Raw genomic sequence first — 9,173 nt, 5'->3', positions numbered from 1 at the left:
TACACAGGACACGAAGATAAAACCTATGAAAAAGTTTCCTACAATTCCCCAAGAATTAATTTTCGAAATATTCTAATTATGGCTTTATGTTATGTCATTGATCCGTTTCAAATGTGTTTCTAAAATTTTCAATTCACTTTCATTTGATAAGGATTTCATGGGAAATTATTGCCATTGTTCTATGACTCGCGATAGCGGGAGAAAATTTCTCATGGGTAGATGGAATGATTTATACGATATATAGCTAAAGGAAGATGGAAAAGCCTCTAGGTGGAATTTCGATTATCATGGAAAGTGTTTGTTTGATAAGGTACGCGGGTTAACGTTGGGTTAGACTAATTCTAGAGTTTAAAGCTTTCAACATGAGTAGGATTAAAACAGAGTACTTGAAGTGCAAATTTAGAGACAACACATGAGGTGGATATGAAAGTGAGAATCAATGCATAAGTCATTCTTAGAAAAGGTAGCTTTAAGTATCTAGAGTCAATAATTTAAGGAAGTGGGGGTAGGGGGGTGACAGGCGATGATATGATATATCGTGTTGAAGTGAAGTGGATAAAATAGAGACGTGAATCCGGTGTCCTATGTGACAAAACATATCACTAGAATTTAAAGATAAGATCTACAAAGTGGTTAATAGACTGTTTATGTTGTATTGGATAGAATGCTGACCAGTCAAAATTCACAATCTTAGATGTGAAAGTAGTGGAAATAATGATGCTTAGATGAATGAGCGAACCAACCAGGAGAAGATAAAATTAGAAATAAAGATATACGAGGCAAGGTGGAAGTGACCTTCATAGTGGACTGGGTGAGAGGAGTGAAGCTGATCAAATGACTCAAGCACGTAAATAGCAGAAACATAAATACCCTAGTGAGAATGTGTGAGGTTGGTAATCATAGACCTAAGGAGATGTAGAGATAGAGCCAAGGAGAATTGGGGTGATGTGACACGGCTTTAGCTCACCAAAGATATGATCTAAAATAGAAAAGCACGAAGCTTGAGAATTAGAATAAAAAATTAATAAATAATTCTCTTTTATGTGGGAGAGCATGATTCTATGGGAGAGCATGATTCTATCTCGGAGTATCTTATTTGCTCACTCTTCTTTTAAGTATTGTTATTTTGTAATTATCCTATCCTTTAATATTATTACTACTCTTTTTTTTTACTTGCCTTATCTTAATATTGTCATTTCTTCTTTTTTTGTTATATATTCACTAGAGATTTTTTTCGCTCAAAGTGTTTTCTAAACATGTGTTTAAAAATGTTTTTTTGTGGGAGAGTTTATGGAAATTAATTTTTCTACCTCAAATTAGGGATCAAATTTGTGTATACTTATCTATATTCAGACCTTATTTGTGAGATCACACTAGCTAGATTTTTTTTCATTGTTATTGTTGTAATTTAACTGAGTTCAGAAATTAATTTAAGAACATAAAAGGACTCGTGAAACTTATGAATTTAAGCATGACATAAGAATTATGTGACTATAAAGCATGTTAGTAAGGGTAAAAAAAAATTTAAAATTAAATTGTATCATAATGTAAAAATGCCATATATTTTTTAATAGATTAATTAAAAGAAATAGTAACAACAACAACAACAAACCTAATGTATTCCCACTAGGTGGGAATAGGGGGGGGGGGGGGTAAGATGTACGCAGTCCATACCTCTACCTCTAAAGAAGTAGAAAGGTTGTTTCCGATAGACCCCGGGCTCAAGTCTAAAGTGATTTTCGAAAGGACAGTCTTTTAGAAATCAGAGTATTGGTCAAACAAAATTCTAAACTTAGCAAAAATGGCATAAATTTTATATGAAAGGATTTATTGCCAAAATTACAAATAATGCTATGTTTGAAAAAAAAAAAAGAATCTTTTTCGTGATCTTTATTGATGGACACTAATTTAATTATGATAGAATGTTATAGTATTGTCAAAATATAATATTAGTAAATTTCTATGTATTTTGTTTTTTATTTAAATATTTAAGTTAAATAATAATTTATAACCTTAAATTTTCAGTTGTGCAAAAATAGAACAAAGATTAATATCTAGGCATGGATGTCATTTTTTTCAAGTCCTGCATATGAAGTCGTCTTTAAGTTAAAGCAACATATTTTTTAAGTAGGTTTCTCGATATAAATTCAAATTAATTGGTACTCAAAATAGATAGCGTTGTGTAAACATCAAGTGTCGATAAGTATTTTCCAAGGTGTCATTTCCAAAATTAAAGTGGAAATGAAAGGGAAAAATAATCCTTAGCCAAAAATAGCTAGGTGCCACTTCTAATTATAGATTCAACTATTAATAAGTTTTTATTTTACACGCAAACATTATTTGTGGCAATTATATATATGTATTAAAATATGATACATCTAACATAAATATTTAAAGACAATTCCAACTTGCAATACCAATTATGACAATTTTCCTAGTATTACCAATTTGAGATCGTTTTATTGGCAAACAAAATGAATATATTATTGTAATACTAGATTTACCAATTTTTTGATAATTTAGTGCATATATTTTTGGTAAACATATGGTTCATCATACTAAATATGGAATTTACAGAATATACTATGCAAAAATTATGGAGGTATGAGTTTGATTCATGAGAATATAATTTTTTTGTTTTGAGATAGAAAAAAGATTCATAATCTATAGAGAATTTGGATATTCCTAATGAATACAACTTCAAATCCGAGCTTAGATTGAAAAAAAAAATACTCACTCCATGTTAATTTTAATTACGAAAAAGGATAAAAAAAAATGTCCTTAACATATTGAATTTGACTCACAAATGTTTCTAAACCTTAATAAACCTAAGTGTAAGGTCACTTTGATTTAGTGGGGCCAAAAGAAGATCGATCCTCGAATTGCAAAGGCAGAAATAAACTTTACTACAAGATTCACCATCAAGCAAGGACGAAACTCGACCTTCGTGATTAGATAAGAATATCATAATAAGCTCCTCCTATTGATCCTTATTCCTAATGATCATGTGTTAATGAGAAACCATAACTTGATATGAGGAGGAGCTAATTGCAAAGGCACTGGCCAAATGATCTTTCCTCATATTTTTAAATTTGGCTATCCCAATCTGTGATAGTGATACGAACTGCGTATAACGCTTTAACGGCTCTGGGCATGTTATGACATGAAATAAGCAATGACATAATTTCGAAACCAAACATTGACAAGTTAATATAACTTACAAGAATAAATTGTTCCAGCATGCATGAGGAGGATACTCCGATCATAAGCAAATACTACTAAGTGAATTTTCGCAACAAGTTTGAGTGCATGTCGATGACTTTGGCCTAAAACAAATATGAAACATCCGCTAACAAAAAAAAGGAGATGTGAATTTATTAGTTATACGCATAACATAAAGAATTTAAGTTTTGTGCACCGTTAGTGTAGAAAATATTCTACACTATCAGGTGAACTTGACTTGCTATTGGAGGTTACCTAATTTTTTTCTTTTTTATTTTTTATGTAAATAATTGGGCAACCTGTAATAGCAGGTCAAGTTAGCTGTTAGTGTAGAATTTTTTATGCACAGATGGTGCACATTATAATTCAGGATATAAAGCGGATATGAAACTATCGAATGAAAAAAAGAAAGAGTGAGAGATAAGGATTAAGTTATCGCAAAGTATGAAGATATTTCCACCATTAATATTACAGCTTAAGATATCTTAGTAAGTTAAATATAATATTAACCAGGCCAGGTCATCAATTGATTCTTTAAAAGAAATTTATTCATAGTCGAATAACCTTTTTTATAAATACAATGGTGAATAATATTTAAACTCATGATATAAAGATAAGACACGTCAAAATTAATTGTATTTCATCATTTAATACAATTGTAGTATTCTACCAAATATAGAGATTTGAATATTCAGTGTCAATTTAGGATACTAATAAATACAGTGACTAATAATATGCAACAATTTCTCAATCAATACTTCACTCATTTTGTTAAATCCTTTTCCAAATAGAAAGAGAATAAAAGTTTCCTTAATTGGTTATCTAATTACTGCTATATATGTGTTCACTATTTGTTCTCTTTTTCTTCACGTCTCAAATTTATTATACTTTGTTCTTTACTGAAATAGCCTTTTTTTTTTCTTCTCAAATTTTTTATCATCAGGTCCTATAAAAGAATATCAAAGAATACTTATGTAAGATTGTACCCTATTGGGGTACGTAAGAGAAAAAATGGGAAATTTTGTGCTGAAATTAAACACCCATTGAACAAGAAAATGATTTGGTTGGGTAATTCTGTTACGGTTGAAGACGCTTCAAAAAATTACGAGTCTAAGAAGCTTGAATTCAAAGAATTAGTGATGGCTAAAAGAGCAAAAAATGGCCAGCTTTCTGAAAAATCTTATCAAGAATCTTGTGTTACTGATGAGTTTGAAGAAAAATCGTCAATGAGTGTTGATGAAAATACGAATACATCAAATGGGGTTGAAGAAAGTGATGAAAAATTAATGATGAGGACTTGGGTGAAAATTTCAGAAAATCAAGAAGTGAAATATTCACATAAATTGGGAGTTCCAATTGTGGATAATTATGGGTTTTTGTTGGGTGAATTTAGTATTTTGGATGATCTTAGAATATATATGTGATACTGCCAGCAATTAAAAAAATTACCAGAAAAAAATATTGTAACTATAGGAGGATACGAGCTCTTTATGATTTGTTGTTAGTATATGTATTGTTATAGAAATTGTCAAATGAATAATTTATAAATGTGAGGGAATTGAAATCCTCTTTGATTATGTTTGTCTTTATTTCTCTGATGAAATTTGCTCAATATGTTGAGATTATAAGAATTCCTTAAATTTTTTATTTTAGGAGAGAAAAACGATCCATAAACTATAAAGAATTTGTATACCCCTGATAATTACAACTTCAAATCCCAGCAGAGATTAAAAAAATACTCACTCCATGTTAATTTAATTACGAAAAAAGGTAAAAATAAATAAATAAATGTTAGTAACATATTGAATATGACTCAACCTCGAGACCTTAATAAACTTAGTTGTAAGGTCACTTTAGCCACGACATTTGGGTCTAAATTGGATTTAGTAGGGTCGAGAGGAGGTTGACCGTCGAATGCAAAGGTAGAAATGAACTTTACTGTAAGATTCATCATCAGACAAGGACGAAACTCGGCCTTAGTGATTAGGCACTTGCAGTAGAAGCCACCAAACGATACAAGTAGGACGATAGGTCTCCGTTTAGGCTAAAAGCCAATCGAGACAAGGAAAGCTTTTGCGGTGCTAAAAGGGTCAGAGAGCTAAGACAAAGAAAAATATCACATCAAATAATGTGTATAAAACTTAATGACATGAAATAAGCAATTACATAATTTTGGAGAGATTAAGCTTTCCGCATAACAGAATACTTGAGTGGTGACACCAGTCGTAGGTAACACCCCATATGGTCATTTGGATGCCTAAATGAACTATCACTATATCTTTCATCCCTGTCGTAGTGGAGTAGAACTTCACCATAAAATACTTGGATAGAATATCCTTACTGATCCCATGAAATCTGCCATGAACAAATGCAATTTTATCTATGAGCACATAAACTATTGTGAAATCCACGAGGATGGTTATCGATTCTTCTCCAAGAACCACTCTTTAGTGCAAGAATTTTACTCTCTCTGTTTGAAAAAAAATGACCTACTTTATTTAGTTCGTTCAAAAAAGAATGACCCTTTCTTTTTCTGTCATGTTTAATACCACAAGATTAAAGGGTATTATGGTAAATTTAACATAACTTTAATTTAGGACCACAAAATTCAAAAGTCTTTTTTATTTTAATTTTTCATTCTTTTTGAAACTGAGGGAGTATTGAATATGTTGGAACCATAACTTGTGGTCGATCATAAGAATCTTTCTGTAGACACAGACATCTCAAAATAGTTAAATGCTCAAGGTCAAATGCATATTTTTGGGGTCCTTTAATTTCTTGTTTCATATCACATCTGATGATTTTCCCTCTTCTTTCTGGACGCCACGCTTAGCCGCTTGCAGTAGGACGATTGGTCGCTGTTTTAGCTATAAGCCAATCGAGACAAGCAAATCTTTTGCGATGCTAAAAGGGAGAGAGATGAGAGAAGAAAATTACCACTTCATATAATGTGTATATAAAAGAAACAATTGAGGGACGTAAGTAATAGCAAATAACCTTCCATATGTTCCTTTGGATGTCTTAAACCCACTATTCTTTATACAACCTTCCATCCCGGCATATCGTAGTAGAGTTGTACTTCACCATTTACAAACCTATACACCGGTATCTCTTGATAAAGATTGGTCTCGCAGAGTAAATAATTGGCAGAATGACCTTGTGAACCCTTGTATAGTGTCAGTTTTGTAAGTTGGAAGCTTCTACTTACATGTTTGTCATCTGAACCCCCTGAACCCATTAAAAAAAACTTTTTAAATACAATTTCTGATGTGGCATCCTATGTGGCTGGGACCACATAGGAGCGTGTGTTTTAGAGTCCAGGCGAGCGTCATCCAAAAAATTAAAGGGCCCCAACGGTCAAAAAGGTTTCCAACACCCATTATAAATGCTCTTTCTTCCTCATTTGGTTCCAACACCATTGTTGGAGCAATTTGGGCATTTTTTTCATTCCTTCTTCTCCATTTTTTCTCTCTCCAAGTTCTTGTTCATTAATTTTTGTTCTTGCCATGCTTGTAATATTGGAAATTTAATTTTTTATGTAATTTTTTGCAATGCCATGACAGTTCAAATTTTTTATTGTGGACTTTACGCGGAACTTAAGATGTCAAGAACACCAACCAATCCGGGAAGAATGTTTTGGGGCTGTCAAAAATATCAGGTTGGTAATGGTTGTGGATTCTTTCGATGGGCCGATGAAAATGAACAATATAAAGGTACACATCAAAGGCAACGAAGACAACAAGGACTGGGAAGATATGGAAGGCACGGAAGATATGAAAGACCAAGCATTAGTATTGATATCACTATTATCATTATTGTTGTCATGTGGTTTCTATTTGTTGTATTATTTAAGACGGCTTGATCTATGTAGTTGGTATGTACAATGAAACGAAATTAAAATTTAATGAGAAACACCATTTCCAACATAAAAATCTGCAATATATAATTGGCATCAAAACACTTGTCTTAACAACAATGAACCAGAAGTCTTAAAAAATTATCTTAACAACACTTGGGATCAATACAGAAAGAGAACTACACTAATGTGTTACTTGAGTGCTTGTTGTGGATTGATTCTTGTTGGCTTGAGTGCTTGATGTGGCTTGAGTGGTTGGAGATAACTTTGCCTTTGATCTTTTGGTACTTTGTTGTTGTAGTTGTCTTTAAGTTACTGCAACTCCACCTTTCCACCTTAGTCCATTTGGTTTGAAATCCAAGTCAATATTGGTTGGAACTGAACTAATAAGTATTGGACTATGTAATACTCTATCAGTATTTCCAGACTGTAAAAATAAAAAAAATCAATTATTCATGCACTAATTAAAACTAGTTAAATGTAAAGTACATTATATGAAACTTACCCTCTCTACCACATTGCCACTTGATCCAAACAGCACACCAAAACCTGCTTCTTTTGCCTTGGTATTTTATATGCCAGATTTGCACCACCTCTCAAAGTTGTACTAGTCTTCCTCTTTGGGGCACCAAGATCATTAGTAGATAGCTGAGTTGTAGATTGTGTAGCAGTAGCACCCACTGCTGAAGTGGTAGTGGGAATCACAGCAGCTGTAGGCCTTATATCAGCTGTTGAGGCACGTACAGGCCTGGCACCACCAACTGATGCAACATTTACATGTCTTCCTACAGCTGTTGGTGCGGAGTGAGCATTTGCAGGACTTCCTGAACATATTGGTGCACTTTGAGCATTTGAAGGACTTCCTGCAGGACTTCTGTTGCTTGATTTAGCATTTACAGGAATATCTTTAGTTGTTGAAGCATTTGCATCTCTCAGCAGCAGCAGCAGCAGTACTAGTTCTGGCTTGCACACTTGATTGACTACCACAGCTACTACTGAAATCTTTTTTCTATAAAAAAATATGGAAAGGTCAAAAACACATTCAAAAAGAGTAAAATTCATCAATAAGAAAAACTTTGGCTTACCAAAGTTGGACATCCTTTCTTGTTGTGTCCAATACACTTGCACACAGAACATGTCATTTTTCTTCCCTTTCTTGTAGCCTTTCCAAACTTATTCTTAATATCTTCATCCTTAGCTTTCTTCTATTTTTACCTTGCCTTCCTGGCATGGGAGTAATCTCAGGTGGCTCAATTAGTGGTCTTGTGCTTCTTGGCCACATTTCAATATTTGTCATTGGTAGAATATACTTTTCATATGCCTTCACTTTCCCTTTGAGACCAGTGATCAACATATGACTCCATATTCCATCCCTTGTAATGCATTACAGCAATTACATGTGCATAAGGAACTCTCTTTGGTTTCCAAGACCTACAACTACATTGCTTCCTCATCACATTAACAACATGTGTATAAGGTGGATCACCAATATCAAAGCCCATATCACCATTAAATCTCACCTCACAATTGGCTGCATATTCAATATTCTCTGCAAGAACTTCCATAGCCATTGGTGATACATCAGTGATCCATTTTTCACAAAAATCTCTCATTTGATTCATTCTTTCCATGACTTTGCATCTTATTTCCTCCAATATAGTGATAATTGTCTTGAACCTAGCAGCTAAAATCCAACTATTGAAAGTCTCACACATGTTGTTTTCAACCACATCACACCTGCTATGTTCCTTAAAAAGGCCCACACCATGCCTCTTTGTTATACTTGAGCAAATCTTTCACAATTTCAATACCCAACTCACTCATTTCATTAAGTTTCTTTTGTAAGTACACTTCAAATAGGGCCCTTGCAACCTGCCAGAATTTTTTTCCCCTTTCCTCACCACTCAAAACCTGCTTCCAGTTAGCCTATTTATGTCCAGTACACCATCTATGCTTAGCATTTGGCAGTAGATTAGTAAGTACCAAATGAAGACCCTATCAAAACATGTAAAATAGTAGTTAAACATTAAAGACATCATTGCAGCAAACTAGCCAGTAATAAATAACTAAAAAATATGAACAGATGAAGAACCAT

Source organism: Capsicum annuum, chromosome 11 (assembly GCF_002878395.1).
Source record: "Capsicum annuum cultivar UCD-10X-F1 chromosome 11, UCD10Xv1.1, whole genome shotgun sequence".
NCBI lineage: Eukaryota > Viridiplantae > Streptophyta > Magnoliopsida > Solanales > Solanaceae > Capsicum > Capsicum annuum.
Note: the sequence above shows the minus strand (reverse complement) of the source record.